Genomic DNA, 22,483 nt, shown 5'->3' with positions numbered 1-22,483 from the left:
ATGGACTTATGACCATCTGCAAAATGCAATGTGCATCTAACCTTGGCATCACATCTCTAACTTTTTCCTTGACTCCCCCACAGGACCATCGAGAGCCCCCGTCCCCACTGTGCAGGAGGAAGAGCCTGAGCAGCCAGACTCCTCAGAGTAATCTGCTACCTCTGAGGGTGCAGCATCAGCAGAAATAAGCGCACCCAGCACCAGCGCAGACACTCACACCTCGGTGGGACCTTTGGGACATAGAGTAGAGTTGTCACCTGGTGTATCACAGCTCACAAGTGAGCATCAGCAGATTGTGGAGTCAGGGACAGCAGTGGAGAGTCCTCGTCGGAGGGCGCAGGACTCTGCCAGCTCGGCTCAGCTGCATATCGACCCTCTGCCTCTGGGTCCATCTGTAAGATCAGAGGCGATGGAACTCCATGCACAGATGCAGGAGTCTCTGGCAGGTTTTGTCTCCAGGGTCGCTGCCAGTGTGGAGCGAATGGAGGAGTCCATAGCGAACATGAGCAGAGCCTTTGTGGAGTCATTGGCGCATGAACGCATCAACACGTAAAGGATGGCTACCTACGTGGAAATGATTGCTGCCTCCGTGGTAAGGCTGGCTACCGTAGAGGAGAGGATGGCTCCGGTAGAGGAGAGGAGGGCAATGGTAGAGGAGATGAGGGCTACGGCCATGGAGGAGGTTAGTGGCCAGTGTATGGAAAACATGGTGAGTGTTCAGAATAGAATGACATCTCTTGAGGAGCGGTGGGCATCTATTGAACAGATAAACCAGACCTTCATGGAAGTCCTTCTGAGTAGGATTGCCATTGTAGATATGGGTCCCCATGGCCCCCCTGATGTGCAGCAAGCTGCTCTGAAGCCACTTGCAGGCACTGAGGTGGACCTGACCCATGAGAGGGAGGTTGGTGGCAGACCCCAAGGAAGTGGGGGCTCCTCTCCAAGTGCTCACACTTCCATGCCACTGCAGAGCTCTCGGTCAGAGCCCCGCCGGAGTACGCACCCAATGGAGATAGAGGTCTCAACCCCTGCACAGCCACAGGAGCAGCAGACTGCTGGCGAGCCCTCACAGGCTCGCCACCCCAGAGGACGCCCGCCAAAGGCGTCGAGGCAGGAGCAGCAGGAAAGTGAGCAAAGGGCCTCTACATCTGCTGAAGCCACAGGGGAACCACTACGTAGGAGCATGCGTAAGAGGAAAATAAAGCACAAATAGTCACAAGGGTAGTTACTTGGGTGAAATGCTGTGTATTTTGTAAAAATGCCATCAGTTGTTTGTTTTTGAAAAAAATTCTGATGGCAACTTCTGCAGTTGTGGCGTGTGTCATTTCGCGAATGGGGCTGGAGGTCCTCTAATGCCAAGAGGGGAAGGTAAAAAAGGCCTCCCATGCTTCTGGTACGTGCCTCAGTTGAGGAAGCGCTGAGTGAGGGTGGCGAGAGGGGTCTCGCAGGAGGTCACACTGGAGAAGTGTGTGAGGCTCCAACCTTCCACAGGTGTGGTTAGGCCTGGTAAAAGTTGCCCCAGACCTGAGACAACAAAGTCCTGCCACCTGCAAATGATGACTGATCAAATATCCTCTGTAATGTTGGATCTGCAGCTGATAGTCAGCAAGCCAATAGTGTTCACGCCAGGTTTCACAGGCGTGATCCCCACCAGGCGCATTTTATGTGGGAAAAGGGTTAAACAGGCAAGGGCCTGTTAAAATGGGATTATAAAGGCCAATCAGTGCTGTTTAAGGGCCCTAAAGACCAGTCCCGCCTGTTGCAGGTGGGACTGATTCGGGTCAATCAGACACACCTAGGTTAAAATGGCGTGGAGGCGGGAACCAGGCGGGGGGGGTCCCAACCCCCAGGTTTTGCTATTTTAACCCCCCGCACGCCTAAAAGCCCGCCGGTCGGCTGCGTTAAAATCGAGCCCTATGATGCTGCAGGAAGATGGCTGGGGACAAGGAGCATTTGAGCAGGGCCCCGAAGTTTTCAACTAGACCTGGGGAGATGCTGCTGAAACAAGTTTGCGAGAGGAAGGAGGTCCTTTTCCCTTTGTATAATCGATGGGTGCAAAGGTGAGTTGTGGCAAAACGTGAATGTGAGCAACATTTTTTCCAGGACCTGGCTGCAGTCCAGAAAGAAATGCTGCTGTAATCAAGGAAATGCCATCTGTGGAAAGTAACCAGCCATTGTACAATGGAGAGAATGGTAGCTGTTCTGTAGATTTTCTTGGTTATTGTGAGAGCACAGAAGAGAAAGGAGTGGTCAGGGAGAAATTGTTTATTTATTTTTCTCGCTATTAAGTAAATTGAGCAGAATCCATTATCGGAGAGATTGCATATGGTCTATGGGAGTAGTGCTTGATGGTTTGAGATCTTTAAAAGTGGGAATAGGCCATGAAAAGACAGATTGGATTCTGGGTTTATGTAAGGGGCATCGGATATTAGAATAAGGAAATTATGTTGAATTTGTGCAAGTCATTGCTTAGGCCATGGTTGCCCACAGTTCTGGACATCCCATTTTAGAAGGATAGCCATGGAAAAGAAAAGAAGAGCCATAGAAATGATACAGCAAAGATTCAATGGAATGATCCAAGGAATGAGAGGTTATAGTTTTCAAGAAAGGATAAAAGAATTGAACTTTTTTCATTGGAACAGATATAGTTAAGGAGGGAATTTAATAGAATTTCAAAATTCTAAAAGGTTTTGAGAGGATCAAGATTGAAAGACGGTTTTCACTGATTGGCAAATTGGCTAACAAGTAGGCAAATTTTTACATTTTTTTTCAGAGAGTTATTAGAACATAGAATATTTTACCACAAATTGCTATTAAGGCAGAGACTATAATATCATTTAAAATTGAATTGAATAAGTATTTGACAAGGAAGAATATAAAAGGATGTGGGGAAGGAGCAGAAGAATGGAAATAGAATACACAGCATCAGTTGAAGAGCTAACACCAGCCCAGACATGATGGACTGAATGGTCTTCTGTTATGCTGTAATCTCTGTGATTCTATGCTTTTTTTTATCAGGCTGTGGTTCTAAAATTAAAGCCACAGTACAACTCCAGAATTATGGCCCTCAAAGTTGTCAACACTTTGTTATAAAAATGCCATTTTGTGTCACAACTCCACATAACCCTTCACAAAACGTACAGTACATTTTTTTTAGTGGTTGCCGCAATGTGCAGTATCTGAATATGTTTTTTTCTAAATCACCATTTCCCTGCCACATATACTGAAATTTCAGAATTGGGGCAATTCACAGTTAAGAACTGGCAGCCCCAAACAGCCTTGATAATTGTGGTTCGACTGTTCAAACATTTGTTTCATCCTTGTCTCATTGTAATGGACAAAAGGGTAACGTACAAAGAACTCATGACCTGACTATCCTTGCGATAAACCAGCTAAGGCAGTTCAGTAATAGTAAATTTATTGATTTTTTTTTTGAAAGCGCAACCCATCATAGCTGCAGATGTTTTATTAGTTGAAGTGTTTGCATTCCTGGAAGCCTTAAAATGAGGGCCATTTTCAACAGAATGCTTTGGTTAGTTTTTTTTTCCGTGTGTGTTAAGAGCAGTGCGATCAATGACATATTTTATTGTTACAACTGCCACAATCTCTGACAGGTAATTAAATATCAGGCAAACTATTGGGCATTGGATTCATATACCCAATAATTCTTCATTATCTTACCCATACAGACACTCAACCCTAAAGGATGTGAAAGTTTTTTTAAAATAGTGCGCTGAAGGCCCCACAGCTGTGTAATGAAACGTGTGAGTGTCCAAGGAAAGAGAAAAAAAAGCATTTCTGAAACAGCTTGTGGTGAAAGTTTTCAATGTTGACGCTGTAATTAGGATTTTGTTGGGGGAGGGGGTAGTAAATGTGTTGGCCTTTTCCAATCTAAATTAACTGGTTGATCACAACAGTATTGAAATTAAGATTATTTTTAACACTCGCAGAGAATTTCAGCAATATTTGGAGCCGTGCAGTGTTTTATTTATTTATTTATTGATTGATTCGTCAGGACAAATATCGTAATATCCAGAATGCATTGATTTAATCACTTTACAAACAAATTGCTTTTGTAAGTCATGAAAATTATACATTATACATCAGAATTTAAATGGATTAATGTATTTGATAGAACAATTTGATTTCAATATAGGTTGTTTTATTGTTCTTATCAGGTTGTGGTAAAGATTTATTGATTTTTGAAAGGTGTGTTCTCCGGGCATATTTCAGAATGAAACAAGTTCCATTAATGGTAATAGAAATTGTGCAACTAGATTGGAGCTAGTTAAAAGCACTGAAGTTAAGCTAGGACATATGCCAATACTTTGTGGAATGCACCATACCTAAAATAAAACGAAATGTGACATCTACCAGAATACTATAGATTAGCTGAAATAATAGGCAAGGGTTTACTGTTTTTAGTCCTTCCCTAATTTTCCTGACAGCTTTTTAAATATTAAAGAGCTCCTGTCAATATCACCAACTCCTTTTTAAAAACAAGTTACAAGAAAGGCATTGGGAGGAAGGATTCGTTAGCGACCATTTTGGGTCGCTAACATCGCCTGGGAGATAAATTTAGTGCCCGGTGAAAAATAGCGCCGGTGATCGCTAACTTCAGGTTTAGTGTCCCAAGAGGGAGGTGGAGCACTAATTCAAGCGCTCCACTTTCTTCTTAGAGCGCTAACCCTGAATATCGGGGCGGTGCGTTCTGCAGCGCTACGCACTGGGCCACGTAACAATGCCGCATGGAAGGGCTCTTCTCCTCATTAAAGGGGAGGGCCCAAGCCCACAACTCTGCGGGGCCCTACCTGGACCACTGGGGAGTGGGGTGCCGTGTCAGCAGCTTGGCACACAAGAGGAGCACCAGGCTGCCAGATCGCGGCACGGACCCCGCGTTCAAAGACGCAACGGACCGCAACAAGTAAGTCGGCTGATTTTTTCCCCCGCCCACCACCTTCCCTTTACTTACTGCCCCGCGAGCCTCCTGTGCTCCGTTCCCACCCCCTGAATCGGTCGCTGTCATCGCCCGGCGCAGATTCAGGGGGCGTGGACCAATTTTCCAGGTGGGGCGTAAACGGGGCGCAGCGCACGGTGTTGATGTTGTCATCGCCTGAACAGTGGAGCAGGGCGCTACCGGTTACCGCCGCCACTAAACTCCCGCTAAATTTAGCGTGAGTCATTAACGGTTCCGCGCCTGGGCGAAAAGTAGTTTGCGCCCCGTTAGCGCCCCTGGAGGCGCTAACGGGAGGTGCAAATGCACCGAATTTCTAGCCAAGTAACTTTAACATCCTTTTGCTTATTTGTTCAAATATAAGAGCCGGTTGCTTGGGAGTGCTGATAGCATCACAGGCTCAGAATTATTGAGTCGAACAACACAAGGGAGTAGAATTAACAACAGCAGAGATTTTCGTAGTGCTTCAGTTGTGTATATTAATTAGGCTCCTTCATGCTGTCAAGCTCAGTAACTCTTCCAAATCAGTAAACCCCACAATGTCTATAGCATCAGCATTCATTTTAAAATAAGCATATTTAAAACAAAAATCAATGAAGACTGAAGTGAACAATAGGATATCAAATTTGTTTTCATTAACTATTTTTCTATTCATTAAGGCATGCAACACTTTCATATTTTGGGCATTTAAGGGTATATTTTACAAATGTACGCCCCTGGGCAGAGCCTTATCCACCAGGCGCACTCCGCAATTTATAACCCATTAATTTCCTCCAAGCAGTTTGGGGAGAATTAATTGTGGTAAATTAGGCTCCATGTCCATCTCCTCTACCACCAGTGCACTGTAGCTGCAGTATGTGCCATCTTTAGGATGCACTGCAGCAACTCAGCAAGCTTACTTCGACAGTACCTCCACAGCCCCGTAACCTATATCACTGAAAAGATCAGGAGCGGCAATGTCATGGGAACACCACCATCACCTCCAAGCTTCCCTCCAAGCCACACACCATGCTGACTTGGACATATATCACTGTCCCTTCATCGTCACTGTGTCAATATTCTGTAATTCCCTACTTAGCACTATCATTTGAGCACCACCACCATACAAGGACCACAGTGGTTCCAGAAGAAGGTCCATCACCACATTTTCGGGGCAACCAGCGATTGGCAATAATTTCAATCTTGCCGGCATTGCACACATCCCAATAACAAACTAAAAGAAATATATTAAATCACATCACATATCAGCATGCCCACCTTTCCTCTCCTCTATACCTTGATATATCTTAAGTCTGAGAATATATACTGTGTTTCATTTTGTTCACAGTAGTGTATTAAAGAGCTGTGTTTTAAAATAAAATATATTTGTTTTGGTTATAGTGTTTTTTTCTTTTTAAATTATACTTGCGAGATCTCTTTACTATGAAACCTAGATCCCTTTACAGATCTTCCTTGGTTATTATTTTCCCATTAATTCTGTTATATTCCTGCCTATTCCCTATCCCTAAGTGTACATCTTTACATTTAGGAGCATATGCCATTCAGCCTCTTGAACCTGTTCCACCATTCAGTTAGATCACGGCTGATCTGTATCTTAACTCCATCTACCTGCCATAGCTCCATATCCCTTAATATTCTTGCCAAACAAAAACCTATCAATCTCGGTTTTAAAATTTTCATTTGACCCCCAGCCTCAACAGCTTTTTGGGGGCGAGAGTTCCAGGTTTCCAGTGCCCTTTGAGTGAAGAAGTGCTTCCTGACATCACCCCTTGTTTTGGAGATCCCACCAGAGGAAATAGTTTCTTTTTGTACATTAAACTGCATCTGGTCACTGGTTAGGCCTCAGCTGGAGCAATGTAGACAATTCTGGGCACCACCCTACAGGAAAGATGTAAAGGCATTAGAAGGGATACAGAATAGGTTTATCAGGATGTCCCCAGGGATGAGGAACTTCAGTTATGAGGAGAGGTTGGAAAAGTTAGGATTGTTCTCCTTGGAACAGAGAAAGTTAAGAGGTGACCCAATGGAGACTTTCAAGATTGTTAGATCCGTGGTTCAGTGGATAAATAATTACACGGATGCTGTACATAAACAAACAACAGGTCTTTACTGGAGGAGGGTCATCTCTAGACTGGGGTACAGAGGCATGCGCACAGCTTATATACCGGTGTGGTTACTGCCGGTACTACAGTATACAGGAGCTGTAAAAAGTAGTTCTGACTTAAAGCACATACACTACAATTCCTCCCTTTTTAGATTAATAATACCCCCTTAATATTCAAATAACAATTACATTTTTACATGTACATTCAATAACAAAAGTCCATTTATAGATTCAGTCTTTGGGGCGGCTTCCTGACCCTTTCGGGATAGCGCCTTTCCGGAGGTTCTTGTTCTTGGTGCAGAGGCGATTCTGACCCCTTTTCATCGGGTAGTTCATCGGGTTCCACTGCTACTGGGTCTGAAGTAGATGCAACCGGTATGTTGGGTTTATCCCCAGGTACTCGAGACATGGGGTTGACGCCTTCCTGTGACGCTAAGATCTGATCGACGTGGCGTCTCACAATGTTCTCCCCGACATCCACTGTGTACATTAATGGCCCCTGCCTTGTACATATTGTTCCGGGTTGCCACTTCTCTTTTCGATAGCCACGGGCCAAGACTGGTTGCCCTACATTGAAGCTCCTTGTCGGCTTCTCGTTGATGTGCTGGAATTGTTTGTCCTCAACATTTCTTCGCACATTTGGTCTGAGCAAGTCCAGACGAGATCTCAACCTTCGGTTGAAGAACATCATGGCCGGGGTCTGGTTGGTAACTGCATGTGTCGCGTTTTGGTAGGCTAATAAGAAATTGTCCATCTTATGCAGTAGTGGAATTTCCTCGTCGCACATGGCCTTTATCGCCTTCTTAAAGGTTTGTACGAACCTCTCGGCCAATCCATTTGTGGCTGGATGATACGGGGTGGATGTGTAATGCCTTACCCCATTCCTTTTCATGAATTTTTGGAACTCGTCGGACGCAAACTGTGGTCCATTATCAGAGCAGATCTGCTCTGGCAAACCGTTTCTGGCAAATATGGTCCGTAGGACTGCAATCGTTTTCTCTGTAGTGGTTGAAGACATCTTTATCACCTCAGGCCACTTTGAATGAGCATCCACTGCTATTAAGAACATTGAGTCCATGAATGGACCAGCGAAATCAATGTGCACCCATTGCCATGGAGAGGAGGGCCACTCCCATGGGTGTAGAGGGGCATGTGGTGGTGCATTTTGGACCTTCTGGCATTCTAAGCAGCTCTTAGTTAGGTCTTCGATTTGTTGATCGATTCCCGACCACCACACATAAGCCCTAGCAAGGCTTTTCATTTTCACTCCCCCCAGATGACCTTCATGTAGCTCCTTTAGCACTCTCTCCGTTAACTTGGGTGGAATCACCACTCTGGATCCACACATCACTGTCCCCTGGCATACTGATAGCTGTTCTCTTCTGGATGAGAATGCTGGCAACAGTGAGTCGCCATGTGTTGGCCATCCCCTCACCGTCAATTCATATACCCGTGACAGCGTCGGATCATTGCGGGTCTCCTTCTCTATATCCGCTTTTGTTACTGGCAATCGTTCAATTATCGACGAATAAAATATCTCGATAGGGTCCACTGCTGGTGCTTCCTCCACTGTAGGCAGTGGCAGGCGCGATAGCCCATCAGCATTCCCATGCTGTTTCGTGCCTTTATATTCTATTTCATATTGATTTGCCCCTAGAAACAGGGACCATCTTTGTAACCGCTGTGCAGTCATTACTGGCACACCCTTCTTAGGATTAAAGATGGAGACAAGTGGTTGGTGGTCAGTCAGCAAGGTGAACTTCTGCCCATGCAGATAATGGTTGAATTTTTTTACTCCCCATACTAGGCTGAGGGCCTCCCTGTCAATCTGGGCGTAGTTGCGCTCGGCTGAGGTTAGTGACTGAGATGCAAAGGCTACTGGCCTTTCCAACCCGTCTGGGAATTTGTGCGACAGCACCGCTCCAATGCCGTAGGGTGATGCATCACATGCCAAACGAATTGGTAGTGCTGGGTTGAAATGGGCCAACACTTCTTTTGATGTGATCAATTCTTTACACTTCTGGAAAGCTCGTCTACGTTCGTCATCCCACTTCCATGGTACCCCTGTTTGCAGTAGGGTGTTCAGCGGGTGTAATACCGTAGACAAATTTGGTAAGAACTTGTGGTAATAGTTTACCAGCCCGAGGAACGACCTCAGTTGTGACACATTTTCCGGTGCTGGAGCCTTGACTACTGCCTCAATCTTGTCAGGGGACTTATGTAACCCCTCTTCATCGATGACGTGGCTGCAATACGAGATCTGTTTCTGGAAAAACTCGCACTTGTGGCGATTAGCTCGTAGCCCATATTCCTTTAATCTGGCGAGTACCTTCTCCAAGTTAGCGAGGTGATCACTGTCATTTTCGCCCGTGACCAAGATGTCGTCCAAATAACACCGGGTCCCTGGAATCCCTTGCAGGACCTGATCCATCGACCTTTGCCAGATAGCCGGAGCCGAGGCTACTCCAAACACCAGCCGGTTGTATTGATAGAGACCTTTATGGGTGTTGATCGTAAGGTAATGTTTCGAAGCTTCTTCTACCTCCATTTGCAAGTACGCCTGGGCTAGATCAATTTTGGTGAAGCGTTTACCACCAGATAGCGAGGCGAAAATATCCTCAATTCGTGGAAGCGGATATTGCACCGTGTGAAGGACTGGGTTCACTGTCACCTTAAAATCCCCACAGATGCGGACCTTCTTTGGTTCCCCAGGCGTATTACTCAACGACCTCTTCATTACAGGAACGATGGGTGTAGCCCACTCGCTCCAGCCCACTTTGGACAGTACTCCTGAACGTTCCAACCCTTCCAGTTCTGCTTCAACCGCTGGTCTGATCACATAAGGCACTGGTCTGGCCTTCAGAAACTTTGGGCTTGCATTATCCTCTATTTTAATTGTTGCTGTTATTCCTTTTAGTGTTCCTAGTCCCTCCTGGAACACTTCTTTTGCGTCAGTTAGCATTTTTGACAGTCGTCTAGGTGTGACGTCTTCATCCTTTTTGGCCTCCACCTTCAGTGCCTGTATGGAATGCCAATCTAAATGTATCTTCCGGATCCATTCATGTCCTAGCAGTGGTGGTCCTCCATTTGGCAATACATATATATCCATTTTAGGTATTTCCTGACCTTTATATGTCACTTTCACCCTTATTTTTCCTTTGAGGTAGACTTTTTGCCCCGTATACGTCTTCAAGACAATCTCTGTAGCTTTCAAGGGTATGTGTGAAAATAGCCGCTTGTAGTCTCTTTGATTTATGACTGTTAGGGCTGACCCTGTGTCCAATTCCATTTCCACTTGGACTCCGTCTATCTTGAGTGTAACCCAGATTGTCTGGTGATCCTCTATTTCGGTTACATTATGTAGTTTCAGACAACCCAGCTCCTTGCTTCCGGAGTCTGTGTCACTTTTCTGTTCGTCTGAACCACTGTCCATCACTTGGTGTACCTTTTTGTACTTCTCCTGTGGAGATTTCTTACTGTTGGTTTTCTTCCCAGACCTGCAGACTCTTGCTATGTGTCCTGCTTTCCCACACTGTCTGCACACTTGGTCCTTGAACCAACAATCTTTCTGGTCATGTGTTGTTCTGCCGCAGCGATAGCACTTCCCTGTTCCATAGGTCATTTCATTGGTGCCATATTCTTGCGGTCTCCGTTGTATCTCTGCAGCGCCCCTTGCAGCTGCTTCGTGTGATACTGCCATACTGAAAGCTTTGTCCAGCGTAAGGTCCTTTTCTGATAGAAGCCGTTTCTGGGTTCCTTCACTTTGTAGCCCACACACAAACTTGTCCCTTAACGTGTCTGCTAGTCCCGCTCCAAACTGGCAGTATTTCGATAGCTTGCGCAGTTCCGTTAGGTACTCAGCATTGCTTTCGTCTTTGTGTTGGTTCCTTTTATGGAACTTAAATCGTTCTGCTATCAGCAGCGGTGTGGGGTTTAAGTGGTCCTGTAGGATTTCTGCTATGCTTTCAAAATTCTTGTTTACCGGCTTCTCTGGGGTTATTAGATTTCGCAGTAACCCATAAGTTTTTGCACCCATGGAATTTAACAGAACCAGTGCTTTATTAGCATCTGGCACTTCATTCGCCCTGCAGTACACCTCAATACGTTCCACATATGTCGCCCAATCTTTGACTTCATTGTCGAACGTAGAGATACTGCCACTCTTCGGCATCCTTGGTTGTGCGTTAACTATCCCCAATGGCGCCTCCCGCGCTTCCCCTTCTTCTCCGCTGTCACAAAATGGCATCTCCCGCGCTTTCCTTCCCGCGTTCGCCCGTCTTCTCCGCTGCGGCTTCGCAAAATGGCGTCTCCTGTGCTCTTTCTTCTTCTCCGCGGCTCAATGGCACCTCCCGCGCTCTCCCTGCTTCTCCGCGGCTCAATGGCATCTCCTGCGCTCTCCCTGTGGACCCTGATCAGCCTGTGATCCCTGGCTGTGCTCTGCGCGTTCTTCTCTTGATATTTGTCGACGCCGCTCAGTCTAGAACCCGACTGTTTCTTACCCTCTCTCTCTCCGGTTTTGCAGTATTTTTCCTCGACGCCGCTCAGTGATCAACCCCCGGCTGCGCCCTGCTCTCTTCACCCTTTTTCTTACCCCGTCGACGCTGCCCGGCTCTCTCTCTCTGCCGTCGGTCGGCTCCAACCGCCGCTGCTCGGGAAGGGTCTGCTCTGGACCTGTCGTCGGTCTCTTACTGCTCGTTGTGGCTGGGGAACCAAGCCCGGCTCTCCACAGCCTCCCCAGTGAAGTTGGATCTCTGCCTGACTGCTGGGCGGTTGCTCGCGGTCGACGCCCTTGTTCCTGGACTCGACTATTTTTTTTTTTGTTTAATGTTGCAGGTAGATTTGCATCAACACTCGTCGCCACTGTTAGATCCGTGGTTCAGTGGATAAATAATTACACGGATGCTGTACATAAACAAACAACAGGTCTTTACTGGAGGAGGGTCATCTCTAGACTGGGGTACAGAGGCATGCGCACAGCTTATATACCGGTGTGGTTACTGCCGGTACTACAGTATACAGGAGCTGTAAAAAGTAGTCCTGACTTAAAGCACATACACTACAAAGATGAAAGGTTTTGATAACGTAGATAGAGAAAAACTATTCCCTCCGGTGAGTGGGTCAATAACCAAAGGTCATAGATTCAAAATCATTGGCAAAAGATCTAGAGGGGAGAGGAGGAGAAATTTTTACGCTCAGAGTTGTCGAGATCTGGAAGGCTCTACCTGAAAAGGTGGTGAAAGCTGATTCCATAAATAAAATTTAAATGGGAGTTGGACAGGTACTTGAGGATGAGGAACTTACAGGGGTACGGACAAGAAGCAGGGCGGGGGGACTACGCAGAACTGCTCCTTCAAAGAGCCAGCACAGGTATGATGGGCCAAGTGGCCCCCTTCTGTGCTGTAAGTTTCTATGATTCTATTATTCTTTCTGTCAATTGTCTGCCCCTCTCCCAAACAGTCCCCTCTAGCATATCCGCATCTTTCACCATATTAAATACCCCTGTTATTTTAACCATATTAAGTACCCCCCCTCCACCCATCGCTGCCAGTCCCTCAAATCACCACTACTCCACCCCCCATCGCTAGCACTCCACCCCTGCCCCAATCACCGCAACTCCACCCATGCATTTGCCAGCCCTGCAATTCCCGCACCCAAACCCAATGCCGATTTCCGGACCCAATCCCCGGACCCACTTACTGAGGGCCACTGAGCCGCGAGCATCGGCCCGATCTTGCATCCTCTTCGCTGGCGGGCCTCAGCATTCAGGCGCAGGGAACGTGCCCTGTGCCCTCTACATGCCCAATAGGAAGAGGAACATCGGCTTGACTTTCTTACTCCACCCTTCCTAATTTTTAAACTTGTATACGCTGCCATTGTGAACAACCTAAATGTTGACAGATTCGTACTATATTATCCTTTCACCTTAGAACCCATAGCTCCACCATAATTCCCCATAAATATTAAAATTAATGAAACTTATTTGTGATGGATTTTATTTAAAGAGGAAGGTGCCGACAGTAGCTTTTCAATTTATGTTTGCTATTAAAGAAGTTTAACTTTAACAAATTAAACTTTTAACAGATTTGCACGTAAATTGTTCCATACATATATGAAAGAAAGAAATAACTTGCATTAATGTAGCATCTATCAGTTCCCCAAGACATCCCAAAGTAGTTCACGGTCAGTTCATTACTTTTGAAATGCAATGACTGTTGTTTAGTCGGCAAACATGGCAGCCAATTGCTACACAGCAAGGGCCCTCAAACAGCAATGAGATGAATGACCAATTAATGTGTTTTGGTGGCTTTGGTTGAGGGCTGAACATTGGCCAGAATACTAGGAGAACTCCCTGTTTTTTTCTCAAAGAATTCCAGGGGATGGTTTATGCTCATTGGAACATAATTGGCAGGACCTTCTTTTAACACCTTACCTAAAATGTTTCAACTCTAACAACGCAGCACTCCCTCTGTATATGTGGATACATACTGGCAATAATGGTTTAACGTCAGTCTTTTATACACTTTCAAAAATAAATTTTAATGCCAATTGCAATTTAAACATTCACACTTGTTTTTGCATTAATTAGCATGATTAAATCAATATAAATTCATGATTTTTTAATGAATGTGTGAAATTTTGTGTGAAAAACACAAAAGTTAGTTATAAATACTAAAAATTTTAATTGCGAATTTTTTTGAGCTAGAGATTGATAAGATTTTAATGGATTTATTTATATTGTCTTCCAGCATTCAAAAACCAAAGTGGTAAAACTTGTTAGAGGTGAAAAATTAATATGCTGGAAAGCCTTAAGACATGTGCTGACCCTGCAGAGCAAATTACACTTGACAGAGACTAGGCCTGCCTTACTCTCATGCTGTCAAATGTAATCATTTCATCATTGTTTTCTTATTTTGTTCGATTCATTATTCACTTTTTTTTAATCACAAGGCTTTTTTTATGTGGGAGTTCCACTTACTGATTTCCAGCTCATTATTAATGCATTAAGCCCAGCAGTAATCAATAGAAGCGTAGTACAGCAACAGTTAGCTTTTGTTAATCACCATTATTTCACATCTACAGTTCATATGGGACTGTTTACCTTGGAAATTGTTGATTTTCAACACAAATTTTTGTTCTGAATTGAATTTAACAAGTCTGGCCAAAACACTTTCTCAGATGAGTGCAAGGTTATTTTTAGCAATAACTAGGAGAGGGAGAGTGGAGGTTTTCAGCTGCCGGTTGTTTATTTCTCATCTGAAAAACAGGTGCCTGGCAGACAAAAATCTCTGAGCACCTTGGACACCCACATCCCTGCCTGATTTGTCCTCTAGCTTTTCGAAAACAACCAAATAGATTTTCTTACAGGCTGAGAAAGAAGTATTCTATCATTTAACTAGCTTAAATGTTACCGATGCAGCCTGGGAAATTGAGCACGCTGCATATGCTCAAACTGCAAGACCTCCCTCCAATTAACAGTCACCACTCACAACAAAAATATCAGGGGTAATTTTAACCTAATCCGCTGGGCGGGAAACCCATGGGGTCGGGTGGAAATCAGCAACGTAAAATCAGGCAGGGTGTAAAACCAGTGTTGCACCCAATCCCGCCAGTTTTCCGATGGGTGGACTCGGTTAAAATTGCCCCCGGCTCAAGTCCAAACTCAGCTTTTTAGGAGAGCCTGAGGCTTTGATATAAAAACTTTAATGAAGGGCATTAAAGGATACAAAAATAACTCGGCAGATAAATATAATCACATTATTGCGAAATGTGTAACATTTAGAATTTTTAATTTTCTTTAAAACTTTACTTTGGAAGGCTCGATTTTAACCCACCACGCCCGATGTGCAAGAAGATGAAACATCGGCAGCGTGGCACACAGCTTGTCCACACTGCACTCATGCCCCATGCTGCTTTTAACAGGTGTGTTTTGGGCAACACGCGAGCTGCTCGCTCCAGGCGGGCAAGGGCCTCACTGAAATGCCAAAGTCGGGGTCTGATGATGTCATTTTGTCTCTGCGCCATTTTGACTGGTTTTCAGCCAGGTTGGTACCTGATGCCAGCCTTACCAGGGAAACCCGCCGCCAAGGAGCAGCATGCTCAGAATAAGGCTGAGAAGGTGAGTTTATTATTGTCTTTCTGATTTCCATGTGGGCTGGGAGGAGCAGGAGTTCCGGGCATCCCCTCCGCTTCCCAAATTGCGATCGCCTGTTCCCCCCCCACCCCTTATCCACTTATCTTAGTGCCAAGGACTGCTCCCGTGGTCCCCAGCAGCGATCTCCTGCCACTCTCACTCTGCTTCCACCCTTAGGTGACATAATTGACGCCGGGTTCCTGCTGGAGTCAGGGTGTTAAAATGGCCTGAGCCTCTTGTTGATGAGTCATGATTAGCTTGATGCTAGCCATGCCGACCCCTCGCACGCTGCTCACCCCCAGTTAAAATAGGGACTTAGAACTATCAGGCCGCAATTTTGCTCACCTTGGCAGGTCCGTGGCGGGCAACGTCGGTGACGGGTCCCGACCCCGCTGCTGTCTCCATCCCAGCCTCTGAAATGAATTTACCTTGATGGAGCTTGTTAAGCCCGCCCAGTGCGTTTCCGGGCCAATTAGAGGAAGCGGGTTTGGTGATGTCATTTGATGACGCGTCATCAGCTGCTTTCCTTAAAAGGACCATGGCCAACTTTACTTTGACATTTGTGCTGTCAATGTTCTACAGAATTGAGGTGCTGCAAACACGGACAAGTACTGTACCAAGGTACTGGGCTGCACCCAGGCTCTCCCACAGCATGCAGGGAGGCTCTCTTCCCATGGGCGGAAGAGACCTCCCCAGGAGATCAACACAGCCTGGTTGCACATTGCAGAGGAGGGCACAAGCAGGGATGTGGTCAGGAGGACCTGGGTGCAGTGCCACAAACGTTTCAATGATCTCAGTAGATCACGAAACGTTAGTACAAAGCTGCACTGAACCTCATCCTCTCTATCTAGATTATCACATCCCATCTCACTAGCCACCCCCCACACTCACCCTCAACCAAGTGCAATCATACCAACTAACAACACACAAGAGTAGGCACTTGGGTGTTTTATGCAATGTTCATGTAAAGTTTCTGTTAATGTGGTGTCAAACATTGAAACCTTTAATTTCAACACTTAGCGCTCTTGGACAGATTTGTGTGCACCTTTGGAAGTGGCTTAGCGAGTTAGAGTGAATGATGAGACATAACGGTACCCCTGCAATGGTCATGAGTGTGAAAGGAATGGCTTGGGCATTGTAGGGATGTTTTATGGTGTTGGTGTGGGGTGGTGCCAACCTGATGCATCATGTGGCAGCCAGGGTGTACAGCATCAAGTGAAGTAAATCTGACCATGGTGAAGCCATCCCTGGTGTCCTGGGCAGCAATGTGGTCAGGTGCTGATGCCCTGTGTCCTGTACAGCATCAGTTGATTGCAGAGAAGGTTGGTGTTGTTGTTGGTGCTGCTGGTGTGCCTGGTGCTTGGTGTTGGGGCTGATCATGGTCAGATTCTGAGGACCAAGGTGAAAGAGTATAAATGGTACCCATGCTGATGGAATAGATGGGAGGTGAAGTTGAGATGGCAGGTGAAGTTGAGATGACAGAATCAATCTGCCAATGGTGAGAGAGGTTGTTCCAATGAGTGACACTGGATAGAGAGTTTGCTCCAAACACTTGCAACCTGCATAAAGCTGAATCTGTATTCCAAATGCAGCAAGCAACAGCTTCTGAGCTTGGAAAGTGAACAGCTGTGAGGTGGGAGCTTTTACAGCACATTTGCAGCTGTCGAGTAATCAGCTGATTCAATGGCTATTCATCTCCCGCCTCAGCTTAACAGACGTGAGCCCCGAGCAGCAAGGACCCCATGAGCGAGCACGTAAAATCAAAAGGTGAGCTCAAATGTATTCTTAATGATCTCTAAACAAGGTCATAATTCCCTGAATTTGGTCCCCCGCCACTGTGTGTAGGGTCTGCTCAACATTGACAGACCCGGCATCGGGGAAAGGCACATGGTGGCAGGTTCACAGTGGGGTCCCGATCTGCTGCAGGGTGGGGGGGGGAACACTTTCCCACCCAACCCACCACTGATTGTGCCCCCTGACACCCGGAAAATCTCAGTCTTCGTTACTGAGAAAAAAATGATGGGAATTTTTTTTCAGAAAGTAATTGGAGTCATTCAATTGGACCATCAACAGATTGTGACAGACATAGGGAAATGTCATTTTAAATTGGAGGAATCACACAACACCAGGTTATAGTCCAACAGCTTTATTTGAAGTTACAAGCTTTCGGAGCGCTGCTCCTTCATCAGGTGAAGTGGAGAGATGCATAAAGACACAGTTTATATAGTCAGAGAATAATGTCAGATGTTTACAGGTAATCTTTCTAACTGCCATTTATCACACCTCGGCAGAGAGATAATCACAGCAATCAAAGGTGTGAATGGTGTCCAAACAGGTCAGTCAGGAAAACATTACATCAAAGAACAATGAGGTGGGGTCACAAGGGGTCAAATGTTGCAGATGCTGGGGTCTGTGTGAAAAACAAAAAAACAGACAAAAAACATTTTTTTTGCTGGAAATCACAGCAGGTCCGGCCGCATCTGTGTAGAGAGAACAAGCCAACGACGACTCGAGTCTGGATGACCCTACGTCAGGTGGGGTTACGTGTAGCGTGACATGAACCCAACATCCCGGTTCAGGCCGTCCTCATGGGTGCGGAACTTGGCTATCAGTTTCTGCTCGATGATTTTGCGTTGTCGTGTGTCTCAAAGGCCGCCTTGGAGAATGCTTACCCGAAGATCGGAGGCTGAATGTCCTTGACTGCTGAAGTGTTCCCTGACTGGGAGGGAACACTCCTGCCTGGCGATTGTTGTGCGGTGTCCGTTCATCCGTTGTCGCAGTGTCTGCATGGTCTCGCCGATGTACCATGCTCCGGGGCATCCTTTCCTGCAACGTATGAGGTAGACAACGTTGGCCGAGTCACATGAGTATGTACCATGTACCTGGTGGGTGGTGTCCTCACGTGTGATGATGGTATCTGTGTTGATGATCTGGCATGCCTTGCAGAGGTTGCTGTGGCAGGGTTGTGTGGTGTCGTGTTGGACTATAACCTGGTGTTGTGTGACTTCTCACATTTGTCCACCCCAGTCCAACTCCGGCATCTCCACACCATTTTAAATTGGCCATTTTAACTACACCTGCCTGGCAGAAACCAGGAGAGGGGGGCAGTTAAAACGGAGCAAGGCCTTACCCACAGGCTTCCTGCCTCGATCTGACCAATGAAATTCCAGCAGCAGGGACACTCGGCCGCAGCCGGTGAGGTCCTTCTTTAAATATACAGATTGAGCTCCGATAACGTCATTGAGGCCCAACTACAATATTAACCTGCTGGCAGCGGAGCCAGAAGAGGCCCCAGGTAATTTAATTTTTAAAATATTTGTAAGGTTTCCTTATGGGGCAGGAGGAGCAGGAATGCTCCCCTGGCCCCTTCATCCCAGAAGGGTACCTTGGACCTATACCCCGCGTCCCACCCCGACTGCAATCACTTCCTGAAAAAAGAAAGACTTGCATTTCGTTAGCGCCTTTCACTACCTCAGGACACCCCAAAGTGCTTAGAAGCAATTATGTATTTTTTGAAGTGTAGTCACTGTCGTAATGTAGGAAACGTGGCAGCCAATTTGTTCACAGCAAGGTCCCACAAACACCAATGTGATAATGAACAGATAATCTGTATTAGCCATGTTGGATGAGGAATAAATATTGGCCAGGACACCGGGGAGAACTGCCCTGCTCTCCTTCGAAATAGTGCCGTGGGATTTTTTACACCCACCTGAGAGGGCAGACAGTTTAGCATCTGATCTTAAAGACGGCACCTCCAACAGTGCAGCAGTTCCCTCAGTACTGCACTGGAGTGTAAGCCTTGATTTTGTGCTAATGTCTCTGGAGTGGGACTTGAACCCATGACCTTCTGACTCAAAGACGAGAGTGCTACCACCGAGACATAGTGAACCCCCCAACCCCTTCTAACAATCTACTTTAATTCCGGGGACTGTTCCACTGGGTCCCTGGGCAGCTGCCTCCTACCAACCAAAATCTCAGTCCCTCTCACCTGCTCGGCATTCATTCCTGCCGGGATAAGATGGGAGTCTGACATTCCATATTGCAACGAGTTCTGGGAGTTAAAATAAATCTGGGCCTTCCACACAAGTAAGTGAGTTTGCCGCTCACTCTGGACCTCCTTGCACTGATCCTGCATACGTATATGAGCATTTGTGTAGAGTATATGAGTATCAAACAATGCTAAAGAGGAAGATTAAAATCTAGAAATTGATATTAACAGATGAATGCTTAGCATGCTCTATTGTTTTCTTATGTAAGAATATGAGCTTCTGATGGTATTTTGAGTGATTAGGCATTGCAGGAGTTAAATGACCCTAAGCTTTTCTCAAGCTATCATTCTACAAAAATACACTGCTTTGGACTGTCTGCTGACTTCTGGCAGATGCAGTATCACAAGTGATGCTGTTATTGCAAAAGAGAGTGGAAGAGAACAGAATGAGATTTAGAGCTGTCTGCAGTCAAATCTCTTATCTCTTTCTATGTCTGTGGCAATGCACAAACTGTTGTAAGTTGTTGAAATATTATCAAATATAATTCCCTTTTACTAGTTTACAAAATTATGCTTTGCTAGATTGCAGTTTAATATTAAGGTTACTAGTCAAAGGTTTATTACTTTAGATTTATTTCTCATTTGTTAGAATTAGGGAAAAGTATGTTAAAATCTAGATTTTATTTACTGTTAGAACTCTTGTTGTCCTCAAGGTCCTGGGTATTGTCATCAACCATGGAAACAGAAAACAAGCACAGAAAAAGCTAGTGCTAAGGCTAAAAAGCAGATAAGGGAGGCCCAAGGTCTGTGCCTGGACACAGAACTTGCTGTTCCTATGGTTCGATAGATTTTGGAGTATATCGTGGGGGTTGGGTCAATCTCAGTGTAGAAGGGCCAGGGAGGACACCAGACCGGTGTAGACGTGTATGTGAGTCGAAGGTGTGAGGAATGAGCCACTCTTTCTACCCAAAGGACAGTAATGGATAATATAATTCTCAATTGTACTTTGTAAACTGCTGCTCGAATACTATGGCCGCGATTTTATTAATGGAGGCGGGTTGTGTGTGGGTCAGGTGGTTTTTGGCTTCCAGTCCCACCCCCAGCTGCATCCGGCCCACAGACGTGATTTTGCCTTGATTAATCTTGTTAAGCCCACCCATTAAGAGGAAGCGGGTCAGATGACGTAATTTGAAAATGCATCATCTGCCGGTTTCCTTAAAGGGACCACGCACAATATTATTTTGACAGTTGATTTCACAATGTTTGACAGCATTGAGGTATTGAAAACACTGACAATCACTGCACAAAGGTGACCTCTTGCACCCAGGTTCTCCAATGACTCCCTCCATAGGCTAGAATAGATGGCAGCTGCAGGTGAGGTGGCAGAAGCAATCTGTTACTGGTGAGAGAGGTTTTCCCAGTGAAGTGGCACTGGACATGGATTTAAAAACTTAAAGAAAAGTGTAAATGTGTTGAAAATGCAGTCCCCAACATTTTCTTTCCTCTGAGACTCACCATGTGCAACATTGGATCCTTCACACCAGTTCTGCAGCTGTCATCAATCCAGAAATATTACAGCAGACTCACAACATGCCACACTTACCTGGCATGGTGTCCGGATGTCTGGAAACACATGCCAGAAGCGGTAAAATTCAAAAATAGGCTGTCAACTACTGACAACTACCTGTTAATAGGCCTTTAATCCTCTTCCCCCTGCTAGTTGTCGGGTCCATTCGCAAATCGGGGACCCGACTCTTGGGAAAGTTGTTTGGAGGCGGGTTGATGGCGGGATTGCAACCCGCCGTCAATCAAAACGATTTTAACCTTTGATCCGCCTCCAAACCCACCCTCTGAGCACCGGCAAAATCGCGGCCTATGTGTATTAAGTCTCACTTTTGCTTAAATAAAAACCATAACTGTTACCAATATGGTGTCAGTTTCGAACTATTGAAGAGACAGTCCAAACGGACTTCAAATTTATTACACTTAGTAGAGGCTTTAATTCATTTAAAATAAAATGCATTAATGCTGGCAACAATAATTTCTGAGCTTCAGTAACTAATATTTTTGGAACAGTTTTTATTTCCTTTTTTAAAATCTATACAATTTTTTTTCTCCTCTCTGCTCTTGATTCTTTGCTGGTGACAACGGTTGGCCTACAATAGCTCACCCAGTTGACCATTATTGATCTGTGAGTCTTGACAATGAACATCACCAGCCTATTTAGCTGTGCTTGTCTTGTCCTCAGCAGACATACATGATTTTAACATGATTGTCTACTGGGTACTGGATCCCTGTTTTCGAACAGCCAGGAGTGCATGTGGAGAGGCGCTAGGACAGTGTGGTTTGTATTAATTTTATCCACTTCAGGGAGATGGAAGACTGAGTCAACCCTGTCAGCATTCAAACCCAGAAACTTCTGGACACTATGGGCTGGATTTTCCTTAAGCTGTCGGGAAGGAGGCGGGACTACAGCTTTCGGGTTTTAGTCCCACCTCCATCGACGTCCGGCCAATCGAAGTGATTTTCCCTTGATTTAAGTTGTTGAGCCCACCCAGCGGGCTCAGCAGGCCAATTAAGGGCCACCCGGCAACAGGTGACGTCACAGATTGAAATTTCATCGGTCAAGAGTTTTTGACAGATGAAATATCAGTGTTTCACAGCTGTTTGAAGCTGTCAAACACTGACAGTCTGACTTCTAACCTGAGTCCTTCTACGCAGACTCAGTTAGAACTGTCACCGGCACTGAAAGCTGCAGGCTGTCACTTTTGACAGATCGCAGCCGTTCAGCTTTCAGTTCCAGCTGAGTGATGGACTCCCGCAGCCTAGAGGAAGAAAGGCTGTTAAGGTAAGTATCACAGAATCACACAGAAACCCCACAGTGCAGATAGAGGCCATTTCGGCCCATCGAGCCTGCACCGACACATATCCCACCCAATCCCCGTAACCCCTACACCAACACATATCCCACCCTATCCCTGTAACCCCAACGTATTTAATCCCCTAACACTAAGGGTCAATTTATCATAGCCAATCAACCTAACCTGCACATCTTTGGAGTGTGGGAGGAAACCGGAGCACCCGGAGAAAACCCACGCAAACACGGGGAGAATGTGCAAACTCCACACAGACAATCGCCCGAGGCCGGATTCAAACCCGGGTCCCTGGCGCTGTGAGGCAACAGTGCTAACCACTATGCCACCGTGCTGCAGGTAAGTAAAACTTCTTTACACACTTTAGACACACCAAACACACTTACCTTTGCACTCATGCACCCATCACTCACCTGAACACCGATATCGCGAC

The 22,483-nt window shown here is 45.8% G+C and overlaps 1 pseudogene; it reads left to right on the top strand.

The window, feature by feature from the left end:
• Positions 1–1,932: 1,932 nt before the first annotated feature.
• LOC147113653 (uncharacterized) overlaps positions 1,933–22,483 on the top strand; it is a 38,988-nt pseudogene continuing 18,437 nt past the window's right edge.

This window comes from Somniosus microcephalus, chromosome 8 (assembly GCF_052327205.1).
Source record: "Somniosus microcephalus isolate GS21.2 chromosome 8, FLI_Smic_1.0, whole genome shotgun sequence".
Classification (NCBI taxonomy): Eukaryota; Metazoa; Chordata; class Chondrichthyes; order Squaliformes; family Somniosidae; genus Somniosus; species Somniosus microcephalus.
The sequence above is the reverse complement of the archived record's forward strand: the minus strand, read 5'-3'. Positions and strand labels throughout refer to the sequence as shown.